We start from the raw sequence: 24,046 nt of genomic DNA on the forward strand, positions 1-24,046 counted from the left end.
AAAACTTAATTTTTGATTAAAAATTAAAAGATTTTTCTCTTACCCCAGTCAACAAATGATATCTCGTGATGGTGAAGATATGGGGAAAGAAGAGCCACATTCGGGGCTGGGGATTTAGCTCAGTGGTAGAGCGCTTGCCTAGGAAGCGCAAGGCCCTGGGTTCGGTCCCCAGCTCCGAAAAAAAAAAAAAAAAAAAAAAAAAAAAAAAAAAAAAAAAAAAGAAGAGCCACATTCTTTGTGATGGAGTGCAAGTGTGTGCAGCTCCTATGGAAGTCAGGGTGGTGTGATGGATCCTGAAGAAGCAGAGAATGCATCTGCCAGATGACCCATCCCAGAGGAGTCTACATCTTACAGAGACTCATCCATGTTTGTTGCTGCTCATAATATTCAGAAACCAGGAACAGTTTAGATGTCCATCAGCTGATGAGTGAGTTTGCAGTAGAATACTATTCAGCTGTTAGGAAGAGCAAAATTATGAAAATTTCAGGTAAATGGATGGAGCTGGAAAACAGTCACACTGGGTGAGACCAGCACTTTACTCAGCCTTAACCAGAAAAGCTCTTTTCTGCAGTAGATTGAAACCAACAGAGAAGCGCACAACTAAACAATGTGTGGTGTGAGAGATATTAGAACATCCCACTCCCAAGCGGGGTGTTTTCATCAAACCCCTCCCCTCAGGACTTGGGGATCTGTGTAGAAGAGCAATGGAAAGATTATAAGAGACAGAGGTAAAGCACAACTCCAAGTTAACAGTGTCTTCTAGACATACAGGACTGATGTACATGCAAACTCATAAAGACCATGGTAGCATGCACAGGGCCTGCACAGGTCCAACACTGTGGTATTGTGCACAGGGCCTGCACAGATCCAAGCCAGATGGGTTCCCAGCATTGAGATGGAGAAGTGGACACAGGCTCCTACCCCTAATCAAGAGATTATCTCCTATTGATATCTGCTTGCAGAAGGAAAATGGAGTCCTCAAACGGAGTCTCACTGGATATATTAACCACACACAAGGACAGGTCCCATGCCCAGTAGTAGATGATTGACCCCAAAGAAACTCAGTTATACTTTATAAACATTTTGTCAAATTTTGCTTTATCTGAGTGAGCATTTTTTTTAAATTGGTCTTTTGATTGTATATTATTTTGGTTTCATCTTTCTGTGAAGATTTGTGTGGTGTGTGTGTGTGTGTGTGTGTGTGTGTGTGTGTGTGTGTGTGTTTCTTGGTTTTGTTAGTGTTTGGAAGAAAGAAAGGGCATGGAGTTGGTTGGGTTGGGGAGGTTGGGGGCAGAGGCGGAAGGTGTCAGGGAAGGAGAAAACATGATCAGAGTATACTATATGAAAATTTTTTCTTAGTTAAAATTTTAAAAGGGCAAAAATAAAAAGGTGACACTTTTGGTGCCTGAATGGGATTAGCTGATGTTCTATCTGATCTAGCAACAAGATTCCATTATAATGTCCGGCTCCTACATCCGTGAGATTCTCCAAATGCTCTCGGCACCATAATATTCTCTGCTCAATCCCTCATTTGACTAAATAAGTGTTACCACACACTTGTTCTCACATGCCCTCGTGCTCTGACTATAACTGGAAAAACTGTATTTTGAATTGTCTCCTGCCAGGTGACCTCGTCCTTCCTTTGTCAGCAAAGTTGGCGGGGAAGTCTGGGAAGAGGGAGCAAAGACTTCACTAGACTAAAGTAGGAAGTGGCTGTTCAGGTTTGCATATAGTGCCCCAGTGATCTCTGTGTTGGGAACTTGGTGCCCAGGGTTGTGGTATAGGGGGCTGCGGTGGTCACTTTAATAGATGAGGAGTAGATGGTAGTCCTCAGTCATGGGAACACTGAGCTCAAAAGGGAGCTAAAGGGAGTTGAGTGAGCTTTTCGTATTCTCTGGTGACAGCCTCCTTCCTGGATAGAGATGGAACTGCTTGCCTCAGCCGAATGTTAAGCCCCCAGAGCAGTGAACTGAACCCTGTTTCCTTCATCATTCTGTCTCGGCTATGTTATGGGTGATGATGGGCAGCTGAATAAGACAGTGAATCTTAGCAGAATATAATATAGAATGGCTCTTATCACTAGTAAATGTAAAGTTAATTTGTAAACCATTACATAAAACGTGAAGAATCAATGTCAATGGGTCCATGTATTGATACATGTGTGCATCATAGAGAAAAATGAATTTAATTTTAAAAGAAGACTAAGCTGCAGCACAGCAAATGCAGCCTGCAACAGAAGAGCAAAGGAGACCTACTGTTGCTGCTTAGAGGGCTGGCAGTATAGGAAGCAGCCATGCACGGAGCAACCCAGGAGGCTGAAAGTCTCCCCTGAACAGTCCTGAAAAGTCTGGAGAAGCTCAAACAGGTCTATAGTTTCAAGGAAGTATATGAAAATAAATAAACAGCAGGCTGAGTTTCCATAAATTCCACATTCTCATCCCCACCTACAGTAAGCTTACTTTTTACAGAGACACTTTCATTTCATGAAAAGGGCTTGCTATAATGGTTTCGTTGTTTAAATGAATAAGTAAGGAAGCCAACGGACAGTCCCTGTGCCTGCTTTTCTTTCTATCCATGGGTCTGTGTGTGTGTGTGTGTGTGTGTGTGTGTGTGTGTGTATGTGTATGAATGTGTATGTGTGCTTGGTGTTAGCATACATCTTTCTTTAGTCCCAGCACTATGGAGGCAGAACAGGAGGATCTCTGAGTTCAAGGACAGCCTGGTTTACCTACAGAGTTCCAGAAAAGCCAGAGATACACAGAGTAAGTCTTTCTTAAAAAAATAATAATACTGTTGTTGCTGCTGCTGCTGCTGCTACTACTACTACTACTACTACTCCTACTCCTACTATGACTACCGCCAACCTGTTTTGAGGAGTCTACATTTCCAAGATGTTCCATTATCTGCTTAGGAAATCAATATTTTCCCATCAAGGTATTCATTACTTGCTGTGTTTTCTTTAAAAAATATTCTAAGTCAACACTTTTTAAATACAAGAATGTCTTTAAAGAAGATTATGCTATGGCCCAGATAAGGCTGCCCAGGAGTTTTCATTTAGTAAAGGATTGGTGCATTGAGAAAATGTGTGTATGTGCATTTCCCACTTCGGACCCTCATGTTAGTCTGTCTTGCTTTCCTGCTAAGACAGCCAGGAATGGCATGCCCTTTGCTCCACATTCTACAGCCAGCTCAGGGCACTACCGAGCCTATGCCTGAGTTCACTCTCTCTATCACATCTCATAGTTTAATACAGTTTAGTCTGATAGTTAAAGCCTTGGGAAGCCAGGTTTGCATCACCCAATATTGGGCAAATGATGGCTGACTCTGTGGGGAGCAGGTGTGGCGGCAATCCCAAGATGGCACCCGGGACTGCTGCCAAGTCTTATGACTAGCACCTGACTTCCTCATACACCCAAAAGTAAGCCACACCCATCGTGAGAGCTGCACAGGCGCACCATGACACAAGATCAGGCCATTTGGCGTGGACCTATGAACTGAGACTACGTAGACTGGACTGATGGGGCATGGTTACGGGGCTTTTAGTAGGGAGTGTGCTTGGGGGTAAGGAGACTGCTGCTTGAATGCAGAAAGAAAGGTTCCTGAATAAACTGCTTTGAGAAGAACGTCGTGGTGTTGCTTCTTTCTGCGGGACAAAGACAGAGACGACATGACTCTGTCCTTAATAGCCTGAATGCCCATAGTCTGGACATCCGAACAGTCCATCGACTGAACTGTTTGGTAGATAAGTTTCTGACGGGAATGATAATGCTGAATATCATATCATATCATTCCCAATAATGCCAGCAACTTTGCTTAACCACGAGAGCGACTGGCAGGACTAATGCTCTAAGTGTTGAAATATTGAGGACAAGAGAACCCCTGAACCAGCTTGTTAGTGCCCCAGGGGATGAATCAGCAGGACCGTGCTTCCCATCCCTCTTTCTGGAGAGTTTCTGTATGTCTCCGCAATCAAGCAGCATGTGATGAGCTGTTTGGCTGAGAAACCAGAGTTGAGAGAATAAACAGGGTTGATGGAATAAACAGTCAGCCTGATGTGGGGAAGGGCAGTGAGCGGGGCTCAGCTGACTTGCCTCATTCTTGGTCTCATGGGAACAATCCCATCCCCATCCTCCCCCCACATGAACTTGTGTGAACTACCGCTTACATCTGACTTGTTTGTTTCTCATTCACTGGTGCAAGGTCCTAGGCAGGCACTGACTGCATAAAGAAAGAGCTTCATGACAAGGCCCACATGGATGCACACAGAGGGAGACACCCATGTACACCTACAGGTAAGTGCGAGCATGTGTACACACTCACGTAAGAAGCGAGAGATGATTCCCTAGTGGAGAGACGTGAGATCCTTGTCTCTGATCACTATGATTTACATCTCAAATTAAGTTACATATCTTAACGTGCTGAGTTATTTTGTGCTCCGCCATGAGGAGGTTTAAAGGTGCACAATATCCGTAAACTGAACAGTGGTGCTATTAAGTGGGTAAGTTAGGCTGAGGATGGGAAAGAATGGATTATTAGAGAAAGCTCATGGGAGAGCTTTGCGAAGAAATGAATAAGAAATCCCTACATTGTCAGTGGTTGGGGGAACCACTGGGAGGTGCAAAGCCCAAAGGACACATGAGTGTGGATCACAGCTGTTTGTAGTTGTATCTGGACACACGAGGGACCGTTGACTTCTTTGCTGAGCACTATGCAGAGGAACTTGTAAGCCTTAAAAGCTTCATCCTCACAGTCCTATGCTTTAGACACTTCCAAAAAACTCATACAGTCTGTGCAGCAAAACGGCTGCACTGGAGAACTCCATGGTGATGTCACCGAACTGGGCACTAGAGGACGGAGAGATGGTGGCTGTGGAGAACAGGGATGCGTGTGTCCTCTGGACTGATCAGGAGCTCCTAGTGATGCCCATCCTGAGCTATGAGCTACCAGTGTGCGTTTGTCAAGGTGGTCAGGCAGAGCTCCTGGCCCAAGGCAGACTCACTTGAGTTACTCAACTGCCGCTACTCACCCCACATCAAGGTTCTTCTAGAAAGGTAAGGATGGTGGAGGGACTCTGAGGATTCAGCCTGAGAGTTCCGTTCCTGTCTGAGAGAATAGAAGTACATCTTTTGGGGTGTGTGCATGCACAGCAGGTCAATGAATGCTCAGTTTTCAGTATTTCTAAGTTTATTTATTAGGGAGTGCTAGGATGGGGCCCAGGGCATCATGCATTCTGCATAAGAACTCTTATCACTTGGCCACAGTCCCGACCTCAAAGAATCTGATGCTCTTGAGTGAGACCCCAAGGGGGTCACCCATGTTTAGAGTTCTCAGCAGAAGGGTTTCCCCAATGGGAAGAGAATCCTGTTCTCTGTTCACAGACAAATAGACAAAACTGAGAGACAGCGACACACAAGCAAGGTCAAGACTTTGGCTTGCCCTGTCTCCTTTCCTGATGTTCACATTAAACATCAAAGAACTTTCCTGAAGGAATGAGAGGTTTTTCAAGGTGTTATTTGTCCTCTTGGAACTGAATCTGGAGTTGTACGTGTGAGTTTCCTGAAGTGGAGGAGCTCAGGCTCATGCAGATCCTGTAGACAGTGGGCACTGACCCCTGCTTCCTCAGGAGAATGTGTCCTACTGTTCCCCGTTCTTTCTCACCTCCTGTTAGGTGCTTTGTGGGACTCTGGCACCCAACCTCTCCTGTGAAGTTTTCTTCTGCCTCCTCAGGCCTGAGACAGGCTCTCCCACATCCAGTGGCTTTCACATGGTGAGAGGATCCTAGAAAACTGCACAATAGCTCACTTCATCTACTTTCCAAGCTAGTGGTAGATGGCAGGAAAGTGCTGGAAACACACTAAGCCATACTGCAAGGGTGATTTCACAGGTTCAGCTTGTAGTTCTCTTCTGAGCAGCGCTTCAGAGGCCATTTCCAGAGGGTTTTCTTTTTGTGGTAGGGAGGTGGAGGAGGGGGTTGCACCACCATCCTTAAGAGTGGAATTTGAGGATGCTTACTATGTTTCATCACTCAGCCACCTACACAAGGGCAACCAAAGCCCTGTTCCCTGTTTGATGCACAGTGGAACGGGGTCTGGTTAAAGCCAAGGACTCTGCATAGAAGATGGCCGAGCTGCCACAAAACACACACTCTTCGTTCCTGGAGAAGAAAACCAACTGCATTAGCAAATTGAACGACAAGGGCGAGCATTTTCCTTTTCTTCAGATGTATTTGGTTTGGTTTGGGTCAAGGCTGGGAAGGGAAGAGCAAAGAATCCAAACAACATGTGCCAAGGATTTGCTGAACAAGTTAAAAAGATGCTGATGGGCACGGTGTTACGTGACGACGGCCAATTACCAAGAGTAAACATGGATGCTAACATTTGAGTGGAAACTAACTGAAGGCTCTAAGTGACTCCAGCTAATATACAGACCAGACCAACAACAGCCACAGAGGTCTGGGGAGACGATTTTATAGTCCGAAGCCACGATTGGCTTTAAATTTAGATACAGAAGCCTAAAGCTGTAGAAACTACTTTAAAACTTCAGGGAAGGAGGAGGTTGGAGAGATGAAAAGACAGAAATGCCCGTGCCTGTTGGGCTTGGGAGAAAAACAGCTAAGAAAACAAAAGGCAACTTTCAAATACTCTGTCAGGGGAGAGAGTGTGTTTGTGTGCCAGGACCAGAGAGCTTTACAATGTAGCCTGTTGCAAGGGTTGTTCCACACAAAGGATTATAAACTCTCCTGTGCTACCAAGTAAAACTGGTTTAACTTTGCAACACTGAGGTTTAGTTAAAATATAAGTGCATTATCCTACCATAGATGACCCTGCACTGACCCTTCCTCTTTGGCAAAACTTCTATGACACAGAGTCAAATGCCCTTAAAATGCCACATGAGCTATATTTAGTAACAGCAGTGGATAGCCCTAAGCTTTTCTCAGTACAGTATAGCACACTTGTAAGTTTACACTGTTTACATTAGCATGTGATCATGAACGAGGGTCACTGACTTGATCAGCAAACTAGAGTTAGAGACCTGTCTGCTATGCTACGTGTCCAGTTACCTTCCCAGATTCTCATGAAAGCCCATTCTCTCCAAGTCTGACATTTTACCTCCAGTTTCTGTTATCTCTTAGGCCAACCTTCAATGTCAAGAACAAGGAGTAGTCAGGGGAGATCAGGTCTTGATAGCACGCTTACACACTTCTGAGTTGACCACTAGGCCCTCTGGACCTTCCTTGTCCTGGAGAATCATTGTTGGATGGGTTTGTATTAGTGCTAAGAACAAAGTCATCCAATATCTTATGTATGCAAGTTTTCCTGATAGCAGCCTTTGCCCCTGCAGCCTGTTCTGCTCTCCAGCTCACCCCCCACTCCCACCCCCCAGTGTCACAGCAACTTACATTTATTTGTTTGTTTTGGAAATTGAGGGGCTGGGATATAGCTCAGTTAGCAAAGTGATTGATATACAAACACAAGGACCTGAGTTCAATCCCTTAAAACCCAAAGTTTAGAAATCCAGTGTGGTGGCAGCCACTGTAATCCCAGAACTGGGGAGGCAGAGACTTTAGGTCCCAGGTGCTTTATGGGTAGTCACTTGATAAACCAGTGAGCTCCAGACTCAGTGAGAACTCTGTCTCAAAAAATAATGTGGGAAGTAAATGATAAAGTCACATGGAATCAACCTTTGGCCCCCACATGCACCCATAGACACACACATAAACACAGACACACACACACCCATAGACACACACACAAACAGACACACACAGGGACACACAAACAGACACACACACAAACACAGACACACACAGAGACACACAAACAGACACACACACCCTTAGACACATACACACAGACACACACACACCCATAGACACACAAACAGAGACACACAAACAGACACACACACACAAGCACAGACACACAAGACAGAGACACAAACAGACACACACACACAAGCACAGACACACAAGACAGAGACACAAACAGACACACACACATAGACACACTCAGAGACAAAGACACACAGATAGACACACACAAATACACAAAGGCACATACACACAGACAAAGGCACGCACACACACAGACAAAGGCACACACACATACACACACACACAGACACACACACAGACAAAGGCACACAGACACACACACACACACAGACAAAGGCACACACACACAGAGACAAAGGCACACACACACACACAAACACAGATAAAGGCATATACACACACACAGAGACAAAGGCGCGCGTGCGCACACGCACACACACACACACACACACACACACACGTCATGTGGCATTTTCAGTAGCTGCTGTTTAGGGGTTTGTTCAGGTAAGCTGACGAGCGATCCTTGAAGGTACAGCTTGCAAACAGGAAGGGCCAAAGTGGCCACACTGTAGCAGAATTCTAAGCAAAGGACCCTGCAGAAGGAGCAGAATCTCTGGGTGTTGACTTGGGTCCTTCATCCCCAATTCCAGATGTTAAGAGCAACAACTTCATGCTAACTACTTAACGCAAAATTAGAAAGTATAAAGAGATTGTGCTGTGAGATATGAAATATATTGTAATCCGTGCAACTCAATGTACTGAAGTTTTTCTGTGAATCAATGATTACTGATATTGTCACACTGAATGACTAAATGACTTGGATCAAAACTGTGGCCTTTTCTGGTCTGGCCTCAAGAAAAATAAACTTTCAGGTTACATTTCTCTGTCCCTCCTGTTCTCTTGTTACTTAATTTTCAGTATTCATGGTTTATGCATGGCCTAGGGTGGAGTGTACTCACCTGTGCAGGTGGAAGCCAAAGGCGGATGTCCCGCCCCTTTCCCAATCTCTCTCCATCTTATTGGTTGAGACAGGACTCTATAGATGTTTTGGCTGGACTGGCTCGTCAGCAAGTGCACAGGATCTGCTTGTCTGCCTGTTGGCAATAGGGTTACAGAGGCATGCTGCCATTTCCAGCTTTAGCCTCTGGGCTGGGAACCTGAACTCAGGTTGTCATGCTTGTACAGCAAGTATTTGACCCACTGACCCATCTCCTGGCTCCCCTCAGCTCATCTAAATGAAAATAAAACGTGTGTAATTTCTCAAAGCTGCAAATGATGAAGTTGTAAGATTTCTGGATCGGCTCTGTGCTCTACTCTGGGTGACAGCTCTGGTTAAACGATCATCCACCTGCAAGGCTCAGGAAGCGAGTGCAGAGAGATTAACTCAAGCCTTGGGCCAGACAGCGGTCCACAGAGAAACCCAGATTCTGCCATACTGCATGTTTGCACCTAGTCTCAGGCTCCCTCAGCAAGAAAAGACATCATCACTGTGTCTCCAGAATCAAAGGGGACACACTCAGTATTTTGGTCCCACTCAGCCTCAGCATAACACTGATTTTGGCTTGGAAGACACTCTACACTAATGTGGGGTAGGGGACCAGGGTTGGATTTCGTGTGGCTGGATTTCATGAATCCAAATCAAATTTTCATTCCGCATTACACCAAAAGAATCAGTTTCCCCCCATAATTTAGAACACTTTTTAAAATTCAATTATTTTTTACACAAGAATTAACAGCTACATTTATCTTACCACACTATGTCAAGTACTGTTCAAAGTCCTGTGCATTAACTATTCATTTGTCCTCATTACCTGATGAGGTAGGTGGCCAGGCCCTTTCTACAGGTAGGTGAACTAAAGCACAGATTGGTTGGTCACTTTCCTCATATCACCTTGTAGGTGCCCCCGGCAGCCTGGTTTCAACCAACTATCTCACCGAGAAGTTGAGGACTGCTCACACATTCTGAGGGCTAGCAATGCGATGACTCCAAGCATGCAGTCCAGGCTGGTTTCTACCACAGCTAACCCTAGAGTTAACTATTTTATCACTAATGAGACTGAAGCTGTGCCTGTTGCTATCACGCCTAAGATTCCAAAAGAAAGCTCTGGCTCTGGGAAGAGCAACAGAGCCTTACATTTTCCCAGTGTCCTAGAGGTGACAACATGTGACTCTCACTCTCTTTCCTGTGGTTTGTTTCCTCTGCCCTGTTTTGTCTGCTGTCCGAAATATAAAGCAATGTCTTATCCATTTCCTCACGTGCTGTGGTTGAGGTCTTGGGTATGTAGGTAAGATTAGCAGCTTCACCATATAGTAAAAAAGCTGTAGCTCTCAGACACTTAAGGCCACTACAGTGGTACAACAGGGGAGTCTTAAAACCAAGCACTCTGATTCTAAGCCCAAATGTGTTTCAACCTGATTCCCAGTTCTTTGGGCCACTGGAACCAGTCTCTTCATGGTGGCAGCTTCTGTGGACAACCTCAGAGCATCCACAAAGCCTTCTCCTCTATGAATGGGTACCACCAGCTACGGAAACTTGCCATGTCTGCTTGCCATGGTGGACATCTCAGCACAGCGGGTAAGACTGTTGGAACTATCGACGTGGGAAGACACAGGAGATGACAGAGTCCATTGCAGAACGGGGTTTTCTCTCTCCATGCATTCACTCCGGAGAGGGTAAAAGCTGTCTAGAGGTGGTGTGCTGACTAATTTTTGTTAATTAAACACAAACTAGAATCCCCTGGGAAGAGGGAGCTCAACTGAGGAATGGTCTCATGAGGTTGGCCTATGGGTGTATCTCTGGGGCATTTCCTTGATTGGCAATTGATGGAGAAGGCCCAGACAACTGCTCTAGTGGTAGCAGGTCTATGTAAGGAAGGTAGCTAGCCAGAGTAGGGATTAAGGCAGTAAGCAGCATTTCCCCTTGGTCTCTGCTTCTATTCCTAGCCCAGGTTGTCCTGCCTTGATTCTGTTGATGATGGATGGGTACTTGGAATCTTGAAGTAAACTCTCCTTCCTAAGTTGCTCTTAGCCAGTGTTTTGTCACAGCAGCAAATGCTAACCTGCATGTGGTCTTTTTGGGATGGATACTAGCATCTCGGCACTTCCCACAGGGCCTTCTCTGTGACCTGGAAGCAGGTTCCTAGGGCAGTATGAATATTTCTTTTTTTTTTTTTTTGGTTCTTTTTTTTTCGGAGCTGGGGACCGAACCCAGGGCCTTGCGCTTCCTAGGTAAGCGCTCTACCACTGAGCTAAATCCCCAGCCCCTGAATATTTCTTAAGACATGGCATGTCTTAAGAAATCACTCTTAAGGAAAACTAACGCTCCAGTTTCTGACAGGTGAGAGGAAAAAAGGGAAGCAAATGGAGAAATAAAAAGGTGGAAAAATATGAAAGAGGGAGACTAACAACTTCTTCTGTGAGAAACCTTAAAGCTAATGTTTACCAGCACTTCCCTGACAGGCACAAACAATCAGTGCTCCTGGAAGGGAGCAGCTGCCAATTCTAAGAGGCTCAGAACACCAGGACATCAGGCTGGGTGGAAAGGCCGCACAGCACCAGACACCACGGGAAGAGAGAGGCCCGAGGGCTGGAGGTCCTGGCTCTGGGGCTCACAGCCTAAGGCTGGAGAAACAGGCTCTGCTTCTGAGAGGGATCTGTGAGGCTGTGCGGACAAGGCCAGTCATTCATCTCTTCTATGTTATGTAGGCTGCTTTGGCAGCAGGTGCCTGGTGACTGTGTGTAGCTGGGATGGTCTTGGTATAAATGGGGAACCTCAATGGGACAGCATTGTGTGTGTGTGTGTGTACACTGTAGCAAACACTAGGACTTGGTGGCCTGTGTGATTTTGAGATGCTAGACTTGGCCATTGTGATCACGACTTGCTTATTGTCCCTAGTGAATTCTGTTGCACTTGGGTTTTACAAGCATCTGAGGCTGGTAGCACTAACTAGCTCACTGTGTGTCTCTACCACCCCGTTTTCTCCCCCACAGCACTGGAGTATCAACTTCTTTCTTACTACTCTGTTTCTGGGAGAGACATCTCAGTCTACTTCTTTCACCATGCCCATTAAAAACCCACCTGCCAGTTTGTACAGGGTGGGCTGATCCTCATTCATAGACATAATGGCCTCAACACTGCTGGCACCGGATGGTTTTCCACCCCAAGGAGCACATGTCTTTAAGTGATAGCCTGTGCTTGCAAAAGCAAATGGATCTGATAGGGTGCCTGTGGTCCATGGTGAACCCTACCAGTTGCCTGACCTTGCTGGCAAGGCTTGCATTTCAAACTACCTTCCAGCCAGACCTCTGAACATCTTCACACACAAGGCTCTTTTCGTCCTTACCAAGTGCTTTCCAGGATTTGGGACATTATATGCCAGTGCATGACAAATACAGAGGCAAATGCTAGCTACAAAGCATTGAACTGAGAACGGGGTCCCCATTGGAGGAGTTAGAGAAAGGATTGAAGGAGCCAAAGGGGCTTGCAACCCCATAAGAACAACAATGCCAACCAACCAGAGCTCCCAGGGACTAAACCCCTACCCAAAGAGTGCACGTGGACAGACCCATGGCTCCAGCTGCATATGTAGCAGAGGATGGTATTGTTGGGCACCAAAAGGAGGAGAAGCCCTTGGTCCTGCCAATGCTAGACCCCCAGTATAGGGGAATGTCAGAGTCGGGAGGAGGGAAGGGATGGATAGTTGGGGAGGGGAAACACCCTCATAGAAGAATGGGGAGAGGGGATGGGGTAGGGGGTTATGGATGGGAAACCGGGAAAGGGGATGACTTCCGGGGGAATCACTATCCCTGAACTCAAGCAGTATTACAGAGCAATAGTGATAAAAACTGCATGGTATTGGTACAGAGACAGACAGATGGACCAGTGGAATAGAATTAAAGACCCAGAAATGAACCCACATACCTATGGTCACTTGATTTTTGACAAAGGAGCCAAAACCATCCAATGGAAAAAAGATAACATTTTCAGCAAATGGTGCTGGTTCAACTGGAGGTCAGCATGTAGAAGAATTCAGATCGATCCATGCTTATCACCATGTACAAAGCTTAAGTCCAAGTGGATCAAGGACCTCCACATCAAACCACATACACTCAAACTAATAGAAGAAAAAGTGGGGAAGCATCTGGAACACATGGGCACTGGAAAAAATTTCCTGAACAAAACACCAATGGCTTATGCTCTAAGATCAAGAATCAACAAATGGGATCTCATAAAACTGCAAAGCTTCTGTAAGGCAAAGGGCACTGTGGTTAGGACAAAATGGCAACCAACAGATTGGGAAAAGATCTTTACCAATCCTACAACAGATAGAGAGCTTATATCCAAAATATACAAAGAACTCAAGAAGTTAGACCGCAGGGAGACAAATAACCCTATTAAAAAATGGGGTTCAGAGCTAAACAAAGAATTCACAGCTGAGGAATGCCGAATGGCTGAGAAACACCTAAAGAAATGTTCAATATCTTTAGTCATAAGGGAAATGCAAATCAAAACAACCCTGAGATTTCACCTCACACCAGTGAGAATGGCTAAGATCAAAAACTCAGGTGACAGCAAATGCTGGCGAGGACGTGAAGAAAGAGGAACACTCCCCCATTGTTGGTGGGATTGCAGATCGGTACAACCATTCTGGAAATCAGTCTGGAGGTTCCTCGGAAAATTGGACATTGAACTACCTGAGGATCCAGCTATACCTCTCTTGGGCATACACCCAAAAGATGCCCCAACATATAACAAAGACACATGCTCCACTATATTCATAGCAGCCTTATTTATAATAGCCAGAAGTTGGAAAGAACCCAGATGCCCTTCAACAGAGGAATGGATACAGAAAATGTGGTACATCTACACAATGGAATATTAGTCAGCTATCGAAAACAATGACTTTATGAAATTCGTAGGCAAATGGTTGGAACTGGAAAGTATCATCCTGAGTGAGGTAACCCAATCACAGAAAAACACACATGGTATGCACTCACTGATAAGTGGCTATTAGCCCAAATGCTTGAATGCACAGTACACATGAAACTCAAGAAGGATGACTGAAATGCGAATGCTTCACTCCTTTAAAAGGGGAACAAGAATACCCTTGGCAGGGATTGGGGAGGCAAAGTTTAGAACAGAGGCAGAAGGAACACCCATTCAGAACCTGCCCCACATGTGGCCCATACATATACAGCCACCAAACTAGATAAGATGGATGAAGCAAAGAAGTGCTGGCCGACAAGAACCAGATGTAGATCTCTCCTGAGAGACACAGCCAGAATACAGCAAATACATAGGCGAATGCCAGCAGCAAACCACTGAACTGGGAACAGGACCCCCGTTGAAGGAATCAGAGAAAGGACTGGAAGATCTTGAAGGGGCTCGAGACCCCATATAAACAACAATGCCAACCAACCAGAGCTTCCAGGGACTAAGCCACTACCCAAAGACTATACATGGACTGACCCTGGGCTCCAACCTCATAGGTAGCAATGAATACCCTAGTAAGAGCACCAGTGGAAGGGGAAGCCCTTGGTCCTGCCAAGACTGAACACCTAGTAAATGTGATTGTTGGGGGGAGAGTGGTAATGGGGGGAGGATGGGGAGGGGAACACCCATAGAGAAGGGGAGGGGGAGGAGTTAGGGGGATGTTGGCCTGGAAACCGGGAAAGGGAATAACAATCGAAATTTAAATAAGAAATACTCAAGTTAATAAAGATAAAAAAATAAAATAAAAACAAAATGTACAAGAAGACTGCTTCTCACTCAAGATGCAGGCTTCTGGATTTGACTTTAGTTCGTGCAACCCTGTAGTCACCCACTGTGTCTGTATCAATGTGTTAAGTCTTTTGAAACACTCGCTCCTCAGTTTCCAACCCCTGGCTTGTTATGGCAGCAATACCTGCTTGCTAGAGTGAGAGCAGGCAAGTGGGAAGGAAGTACCTAGCACAGTACCTGGTTTGTGGACAAACACTAGTTCAATGATAGTTTTCATAGTACTGTTGCCTTGGTTTTTTCAAACAAGTAATGATCATAACGGGTATGCATAGGTGGGAACATCTGATGACTTTGTAGGACAGGAAAAGAGAAACACAAGTCTTTCTCTGTCGTTGTCACCATGCTTCCTTGGCAGCTGTACCTCTCTCCTAACTCCTTCACATGAGCTGATCCTGGACCAGTGTCCAAGGGATGATAGAGAACTAGCCTGTCCCCACAGGACACTCCTAGCAGGACATTTGATTATTCATTTGCATGTGTAAACTTTGGTATTACCAAGTAAGCAGGCACTAACTGGAAGAAGTCAGGGAATGACAGGGGTGCTCAAACGCCTATGACACAAGAGCTAGAAAGTCTTCCCTGCCACCTTTTTCTAATAATGCAGATTGAAGCCCAGGGCCCAGTGACATATCCAAAGGAAGCTGGGAATGAAATCTCTGCTGCTGTCTCTCACTTAAGTTAGGAATTCTCATACCAGGGGCCAAGAGGACACAGGCTTTGTGTGATCTGGACCAGGCCCAGTGGAGGAAGCATTTCCCTATGAAGAACCCAAGACAAAAATCTCACTTTTTAAATTCTTCTTTGTGTAGAGGAGACACCAGGCCCACTGAAATCCCCCTCAGCCCATCAGTTTCACACCTTGCACTTCTCCAGAGCGAGAATGAACAGGAGCTAAAAAGGTCCTCTCGGGCCTGTTATTAGCCAGGAATGTTGGGAGGCCTTGACAAATGTAAAAGGCTGTGTACACATGCAAGGCAATTAGGAGTTATCTACAGCAAATGAGACTTCAAGCTTTCCCTAAATGCTTCAGCCTGCTGGTTTCCAGTCACTCCAGGGCAGACCCAAAGTGCTCTGATAGATTGTTTTAATGTGGCAGGCCTCAAGAGTGGATTGAGTTAGGAAATGTATCCCTCTTTATGCTCTGTGTTCACAGACAACACTATGACAGAGTAACTGAATGCCCTGGACAGGCTTCCTCGCAGTGGTGTTTAAGTAAAGCAAGAAAGCAGCTCTGTACAGAACAGCAGGCAGATCTGAGAGAAAGTGGCCTCTGCAGACAGGACAAAAGTAAAAACCAGCCCCGGCCTCCTGCAAGGTTGCACAAAGGTGTGTTTCTTTGACAGCACAACCATTTCTTGGAATTGGTATCAGTTCTAACCTTCTCCAGGTATTGATTGTGCATTTTGACTCCTGAGACTGATGGCTTCCCAGACCTCACCAGTAGACCACAGGCTCTGGCCATCCAGTAGTCTGGTGAGAGAACAAAGGAGTTTAGAAAGTACTGTTTCTCCGAACTTTCTGGTTCATGCAGTTCTATACTGTGGGTATGTAGATATGTAAAATACATTTAGACTCTGCAACACAGAGACAGACAGACAGACAGACAGACAGACGCACGCACGCACGCACGCACGCACGCACGCACGCACACCGGGGATGGCAGCAAATTGAGCTAGATAGACAATAAACAACCTGGCCATGTTATGAGAACTTCCTTCAGCTAGCTCAGCTATCCCTACAGTGGGCTAGTCTGGGCATGTTCTTCTCTGCAGTCAGAATAAGGGGAAGAATGTGTTGGGTGGGGCTGACTTTATATTTGCTGACAAGGAGATCTGCTCTCTGTCTGCTGAGGAAAGGTGGCATCAAACATACGCGGCAGACGCAGCAGACCGTGTGGTTGTTGCTGAGGGCCAGTTGGGCTCCCGTTGGAAGCTTGAGAAAGAAAGATTACGCAAAACATCAAATGACGCTGGGATCGGCAAGTGTTTCAGGATGAAAGAGGGGACCATGGAGGGGACCTTGTAGGATGGAGAGAATGTCTCAAGTGTTAGACATCATCTCTCTGGGGTTTTGAGGACCTTGTAGGATAGAGAGAATGTCTCAAGTGTTAGACGTCATCTCTCTGGGGTTTTGAGGTTGGTACCTGACTGTATGTCGGGTCAGGATGTACCCTGCTCCAAGTTCACCACATTGCCTAACACAGTGGCTTTCCAGGGCTGTGCCTTGTCCTAGGTAACTCCACGTTTTACAAATAGCACGTGACTCCACCTTGAGTGCATAGAGATGAGATGACTCCTTGGTGGCAACCATGTTCCCCACCACTGACGAGGACAAGTAAGAACTTTGCAAGATTTTTAAAAGTATGAACTTATTAAAATAAATTGGGTCATATAAGCATATCAGAATCATATCTGGGGGATAAAGTCTGAGAATTGATTAAACATGCCAGGGTGCAGATAGCTCAACATCCTTACCTGGACCCCATTCTAAGGAGGACACCTAACACTACACTGTTGACAGCCCCTTTTGTCTTGTAATCTAGTGTGTGCATCAAAGGTCCGACTGATGTTGAGTTCCCCGCTACCACAGGGGCTTCAGCTTATTGTGGCCCCCAAGCTTCTGACGTGTTGAATGGACATCAACCTGTTTGTTCATTCATGTAACCCAGGCTTACTTTTCTCTTCTCTGGCCTCTGTGGTCCTGGACCTCACCTGTGCAGCTCACCTGGCTCTGCTCAACTCTGGTTTGCTGTCAGGGTCTCCAGCAGCCCCTCGACAAGCTCACCCTTTGATTCCCACAGCGTCTGTGCCAGCCTTCTGTTGCCATGCAGGAAAGCCTCTCGGGGGCTCCTTGGACTCTGCTACAATATATTTAAGGCTTTGTAGCCATCCCGTGAACTACCTGTGTCATATGTCGTATCTGCTGTGTGATGTGTGACTGAAGAGTTCACAGTTATTATTAAGATGGGAATAAAATAACTTGTGTTTGCCAATCAAGGGTAACAGAGGTGTCTTCACAAGTTGCGACCAATGAAAATCTCTAGTCTATAAGTTTATTGTTATTTACAACAGGGGAAGGTATAAACGTGTTTGTGTTTCTCCTGCAGTATAAGTCAGGGTTCTCTAAAGGAAAAGAACTTATAGACAGACAGATAGGTGACAGACGGACAGATGGATGGGTGGAAAGAAAGATGTCTATAGAAAGGGGATTTATTAACGTGTCTTACAGGCTGTGGTTCAGCTAGTCCAACAGTGGCTGTCTACTAACAGAAGATCTAAGAATCTAGTAGTTGTTCAGTCCTGGGAGCTGGATGTCTCAATGACTCTTCAGTATATGACAGAATCCGGAAGAAGTGGGTTCTATTGCCAGTAAAGGAATGGACTTGCCTGTAAGAGTGAGAGAGAGCAGGCAAAGAGAACAAACTTCCTTCTTCCACATCCCTTATACAGGCTGCTCTCAGATTGTGTGATCCAGACTAAAGATGGATCTTCCCACGCAGAAGATCTGAATCAAAAGTAAGTCTACTCATCTCAAATGATTTAATTAAGAAAACAGTCCCTCACAGGTGTGCCCAGCCAATTGAGCTTTAGTTAATTCTAGATGCAGTCAAATTGCCAACCAAGAGTAGACATCACACACAGCGTGCTCACAACAGACTGTTTGTCAAGTTCATGAGATAATGTACCCAGGAAGGATGCATTCATTGCACACCAGATTGCAACTGCAGTAGCCTGAGTGAGGAGAAAAATCAGAGCTTAGCAGGCTTTCAAAGTCAGGGCCTGCCGCTCTGAGCCACTGATGCCCCTTTTAAAATACCAGACTTAATTTTTCTTAAATCAAAGCAATCTCATGGTAAGTCTTGACCCTCTCAGAGTGTGGGAAGCAGGGTGTAGGGGGTGGGCAGCATCTGTAGTTTCCAGAACGGTCTGTACTGATTTGGTCACTTCATTGTTACTTTTAACTTTATTTTGTTTATTATTATTGTGTACCTTGGTGAGCACGCACATACCACAAGACACGCATGCATGTCAGAGAATAGTCTGAACAGTTTGTCTGTCCTTCACCCTTCACCCTAGGGATCAAACTTGGGTCAGCAGACTTGCATGGAGAGCACCTTTACCCTCTAAGCCATTAAGAGAGCCTGTATTTTCTATTTTATTTAATTTTCTAATCAGGCTCATGAAGAGGCTTCATTGATTGTGGTTGAGGTCACAAAGTCATGGTTGTAGAGAAAAGTTAGAGGTTTCCAATAGTGGTCTGTGTAGAAAACCCAGGAAATGAGCTGATGCATTAAAAGGACACCCTGGTCCCTGGACACTGAGTGGAAGCAATATCTACATGTGGCTAACACTTGGACAGAGGCCAAAAGAGTTTCTACCCTAGTGAAAAAGACAGCCAAGCCACCAAGAAAAAAGACCAAAATTCACAGCAAATATGCCCACAAATGTTAAAAGTGCCCAGAGCCCCTCTCAATATAGCAATAAAATTATAGTTAATTAAGCAAAGGCAGAATTGAATAAATTGAAAATTTTCATTGTTTTCAAACTAATTAAGATCGATATGATCCTAATCAAAATAGGAAATATATTTTCATGGAAATGTGGCTTTAAAGTTGATCTGAAAGTATGGATAGGTGAAAATAATCAAGAAAGAGATTAAAAACTTAAAGCAAAAACAAAAACAAAAAAACAAAAACAAAAAACTTTTAATCATGCTGTAATAGAAAATCCCAGCACAACAATTAACAGAAGAGAGTCAAGTCCCTCAGCACTCAAATATATGTCAAAGTTTATTATAATAAAGTGACTTCTGGTTGCTGGAGGAAGCTGACGTTTATTCTGACGAACAATGCTGATGTAATTCACTTGTGGGGATAGGAAGGGCCCAAATCAGGATTTAACCCAAACAAGTTATTGAGGAATTAAATAATCAAAGCTTAAAAGCTGAGAGGAGAGAAAATTATGATAAAGTTTTTAAGAGAAAAAATGGGGAAGGATTTATGAAAGAAGACAGATAATTTTTGTACCAAAATTAAAGCCATTTATATGTCAACCCTCAAAAAAAAAATCACGATGCACAAAGTACCTAAAGGAAGAGTACAAGGTTTAAGGGAACAGTTACCATGGTTCACATATAAAGAGCTTCCAGGAATCAATAACTGGAATATTAAGATCTTAAACAGAAATTTTCTATTATTTATAAGAAACAAATTGTATCAGTGGAAAAATTAGACAATAAGCATTGCAAAAGTAAAGTCCACTGTTTAAAATAGAAAAGAAAGAAGACAGTGTCTATACAATTAGGGCATAATTTAAATTTAGGGAAAATCCAGTGATTATATATTTAGGTAGAGGTTCAAACAGGAGCTATAGAAGTGACCCCGTGGTTAAGATGCTCTCCGTGCAGTGGGGAGGACTACATTTTGTATCCAGGACCTAGGGACAGTAGGAATCTGTGCTAGGATTTAACCCCAGCTCTGCAGAGCCAGGGAAACAGGGGCCACTAGGAGGGACCCCGCCTCAAAAGACTATGGCAAGAGTGATATGGGAGGACACCCAACACCCTTTCCTGGCCTCCATGTGTATGCACAATGCACACACAGACATAAACGCATAAAGACATGCACACACACACAAGTGTTTGCATATGTGTACACACGTAGACATGCACATACACAGATGTGTATACTCCCAGGCATACACAGGGACATATATGTACACAGACACACACAAACATGTACACACAGATATCTATATACAGAAACACACACAAGGAAACACACACAAGGATCTGTACACAAATATACAAACACACACACAGTGACACATATACACACAGACACAGACAGACATACACAGAGGCATGTATACACCCAGACACACACAAGGACATGTATACACATACATACACACAGCACAGAAATGTACAATACAGCCACATACATGCACATGTGCATGTGCGCACACACACACACACACACACACACACATACACACACACACACACACACACACACACACACACACACACAACTGTTTAGAGCCAGGAATGAGGAAACTCTCAGGAACTGTAAGAGAAAGTGTGAGATTTTCAGGCCGAAATATGGCTGCATATCCAAAATCTTAAAGTCGTAAATGCAGGCTCACCTCATAATTCCTCTGCAATGAATCTATCCTGAGGGAAGTTTTTTTAAAAACTATAGTTAAGGGTTTAGGTACGAGGACTTTATTGTAGTGTTATTCATAACTAAAAAAATGTATCAAAATATGTTTAAGGAATTACAACACAGTTACAGATTGCAGAAATTACATTCCCAAGGATAGTCAAAGATTTAGAAGAAATATAAAATTAATATGAAATGAAACTGAAGAGGCTTCAAAGCCACGTGGCTTGGGCCTTTCGTGTATGTCTGAGTATGTCCACCCGTAGGTACATGCCACCCGGGCAGGGATTGGAGCAAATAGAATAACAAGCGATTGCCAGAGTAGTGGGATTATTAGTGGGGTTTGATACCTTGTTTGTTTGTTTTTTCATATTTTTTTAATGATCAAAAGCTATTAGCTTTATTATCATAAATATTAGTTTTGGAGTTCTCTCTGCTACCTAGGGCTCCCCCTGCTGTTCACTTAGGAATTACGACGGATTGGCTTTGACAGTCCATAGTTGTGATTTCCTTTGTTTTCTAGAAGACTCTAATCTTTGGCCTAGTGGCCTTCTCCGTGTCTCATTAGCCTTATATGCAAGATCTTCCAGTTCCGGTATTTGTAATGTTTTAGTGGAGATATGATTCTTGGTCAGTAATCATTTATTTGAAAGGATCATTCAGTGGCTTGTCAGATTCTGAAACATTTGCACCACTCCAAGCAGAAGCCTGTACCACTGGCCACCAGTCCCCCTCAGCTCTCCCCCACCCCTGGTAAACAGTGCGCACTTTGAGGCATGAGCTTGCCAACTTCAGACATTCCATAAAATGGAACGATTGTGTGCCCGCCTATTACATCTGGCTTCCCTCCCTGTCTTACAGTTTTCAAGGCTCGCCCGTGCTGCATCTGAACTTTGTTCTTTTTACCACTGAATAATATTCCACTGTCTAAATACATCACACGTAGCCTACTTATCCACTAGTTAATAGGCATTTAGATTGTGTTTATCACTTTTTCGCTATTTTAATTACTGTTGTGATGAATATTCATGTGTACATTTTTATCCTGCATTTTAAATTCCCTTCAATGAAATGCTAATGCATATTGTCACTCGATATTTAGCATTCAGAGAATGGAGTCTTTTTATCGCTCCTAACGGAGAGCCTGTACTCACTGCCAGTCACCAGAGAGGGAACTGCTCAACTACTCCAGAGTGACTACGTCATCTTGTATGAAGTGGTATCTTTCTGTGGTTTGATTTGCATTTCTCTAATGACCATGAGTTTCTTTTAGGTGCTTTTTGGTCATTTGCATATTTTCTTTGGAGAAATGTTTATATCCTCTGTTTCTTTTTAATTAGGAAATTTGTCTTTTTACTGTTGAGTTGCAATCATTTTCTCCCTATAGCCAATACTAGACTCTTGCCAGGTATGCGATTTATGGGTTTTTAAAAAAATATTCTAGTTATTTTTATTATTTTGTAATATTCTTTAAAACAAAAAGTCTTTTAATTATTAGTCAAGTCCAAATATCTCTGTCTCTTTTGTTGCTTATGCGTTTGGTATCACATCTAAGAACTCATTTGCTGAATCCAAGGACATGACATTTCATGGCTATGATGCCTTCCAGAGTCTCATGGCTTCAGTTCTTACCTTTAGGTCCATGTGCACTCTGGGACCATCTACATTTTAGCATTTGAACATGATGGGAGGGAGTCTCACCTTCAGCCTTTTGTAGGTATGCTCTACTGTTTGAGCACCATTTGTCTACAAGCATGGCACTACCCTTACTGAATTGTCTTTATCTCCTTATCAAAAATAAGTGTGTGCATTTATTTCTGATCTCAATCCTATCTGTTGATCGGAATGACTGTCGCAGCCCCTACCTCATTCCTGACTGCTATGGGTTCATGCTGTAGCTTTGAAAATTGAAAAGTTAATCCTCCAACTTTGTCTTCCTCTGATTTTCCTAGAATTTCCAAATTTCCAACTGAATCTTTGTATTGGCTGAAACTTTTATGTGAAAAGGAAGCTGACATTTTTGTAGAAGAGGAAGGAAGGAGCTATGGACTAGCGCACAGAGTTAACATGGAGTCCCAAGTCCGCGAGGACACACAGTTTAACATTATTGAAGCTCTTTCTTTGGGTTCTGTTTTGCAGTTTCCGTGTGTATAACTTACTGTGTTAAATATACTTTTAAGTTTTTATTAAATGCTCATATAAATACAATGTTATTTCCTGACCATGCATTGCTGGTATAGAAAACTATAAGTGATTCTCTGTGTAGTTTCTCCAGCCATGAGGCCGTTGATTCAGCTTTCGACCATGGGAGTTCTGTGATTTCTTTAGCATTTTCTATTTCAAGATAAGCAACTGCCGGTACACTTACTTCTTCATTCCTAGTGTGATGTTTTAAAATATGTATTTTCTCCACTGTGGCTGTGGGTCAAACCTCCAGAACAATGTTGAAAACAGGTAGCTAGAAAAAACCTCTTTCCAGTTTAAGTAAGAAGGTTTTCAACTTCTAGCATCAAGCATAATGTTGTATTTTCTCCTTTATTTTATTTTATGTATACAAGTGCTTAGCCTGCATTATGTACGTGTGTCCATGAATGTAGTGCCCATAGAATGGATTTAATCCTCTGGGATTAGAGTTACAGACAGTTGGAAGACACAGAATCAAACACAGGTCCCCAGGAGGAGGAGACACTGAGCCATCTCTCCAGCCCTATGAACCACAATACTGTTTATGTTTATTTGGTGCAAACCAGAAAGAGGGAGTTCCTTTCTATACTAACATATTAAATGCTTTAACACGAATAATTTTATTGTGGGTGTAATCAGATGCTTAATGTGTCTATCCCAATGGCCCTTTCCTACTGTCTATGAATGTGATGTTGTAGTTTCTGTTCTATTGTTTTGATAGAACACCAACACAACTTATAGAAGAAAGCATTTAATTGGGGTGGGGGGCTCATGATTCCAGAGAGGTAGAGTCCATGATCATCATGGTGGGGAACATGGCAGCAAGCTGCAGCCATAGCATTGGGACATTATCTGAGAGATTGCACCTGCTCCACAAGCCTGAGGCAGAGAGAGGTGGGGAGGGAGCTAGCTGGAAACATCTGAGGCTTTAAAACCTCAAAGCCCATATGCAGTGCCATGCCTCCTCTAACAAGGCCACACCTCCTCCAACAAGGCCACACCTCCTCTAACAAGGCCACACCTCCTAATCCTTCCCAAACAGTTCCACCAACTGGGGGCCAAGAATTCAAATACTTGAGCCACT

The 24,046-nt window shown here is 44.1% G+C and overlaps 1 long non-coding RNA gene across 1 annotated transcript in view; it reads left to right on the top strand.

The window, feature by feature from the left end:
* Window positions 1–4,205: 4,205 nt before the first annotated feature.
* The window catches only part of LOC102547888 (uncharacterized), a 106,032-nt gene continuing 86,191 nt past the window's right edge, over window positions 4,206–24,046 (top strand). Inside the window, exon 1 of the long non-coding RNA XR_015638309.1 lies at window positions 4,206–4,292. This is a non-coding gene — a long non-coding RNA (uncharacterized LOC102547888). The remainder of the gene's footprint in view (window positions 4,293–24,046) is intronic.

This window comes from Rattus norvegicus, chromosome 15 (assembly GCF_021556685.1).
Source record: "Rattus norvegicus strain SHRSP/BbbUtx chromosome 15, alternate assembly SHRSP_T2T, whole genome shotgun sequence".
Classification (NCBI taxonomy): Eukaryota; Metazoa; Chordata; class Mammalia; order Rodentia; family Muridae; genus Rattus; species Rattus norvegicus.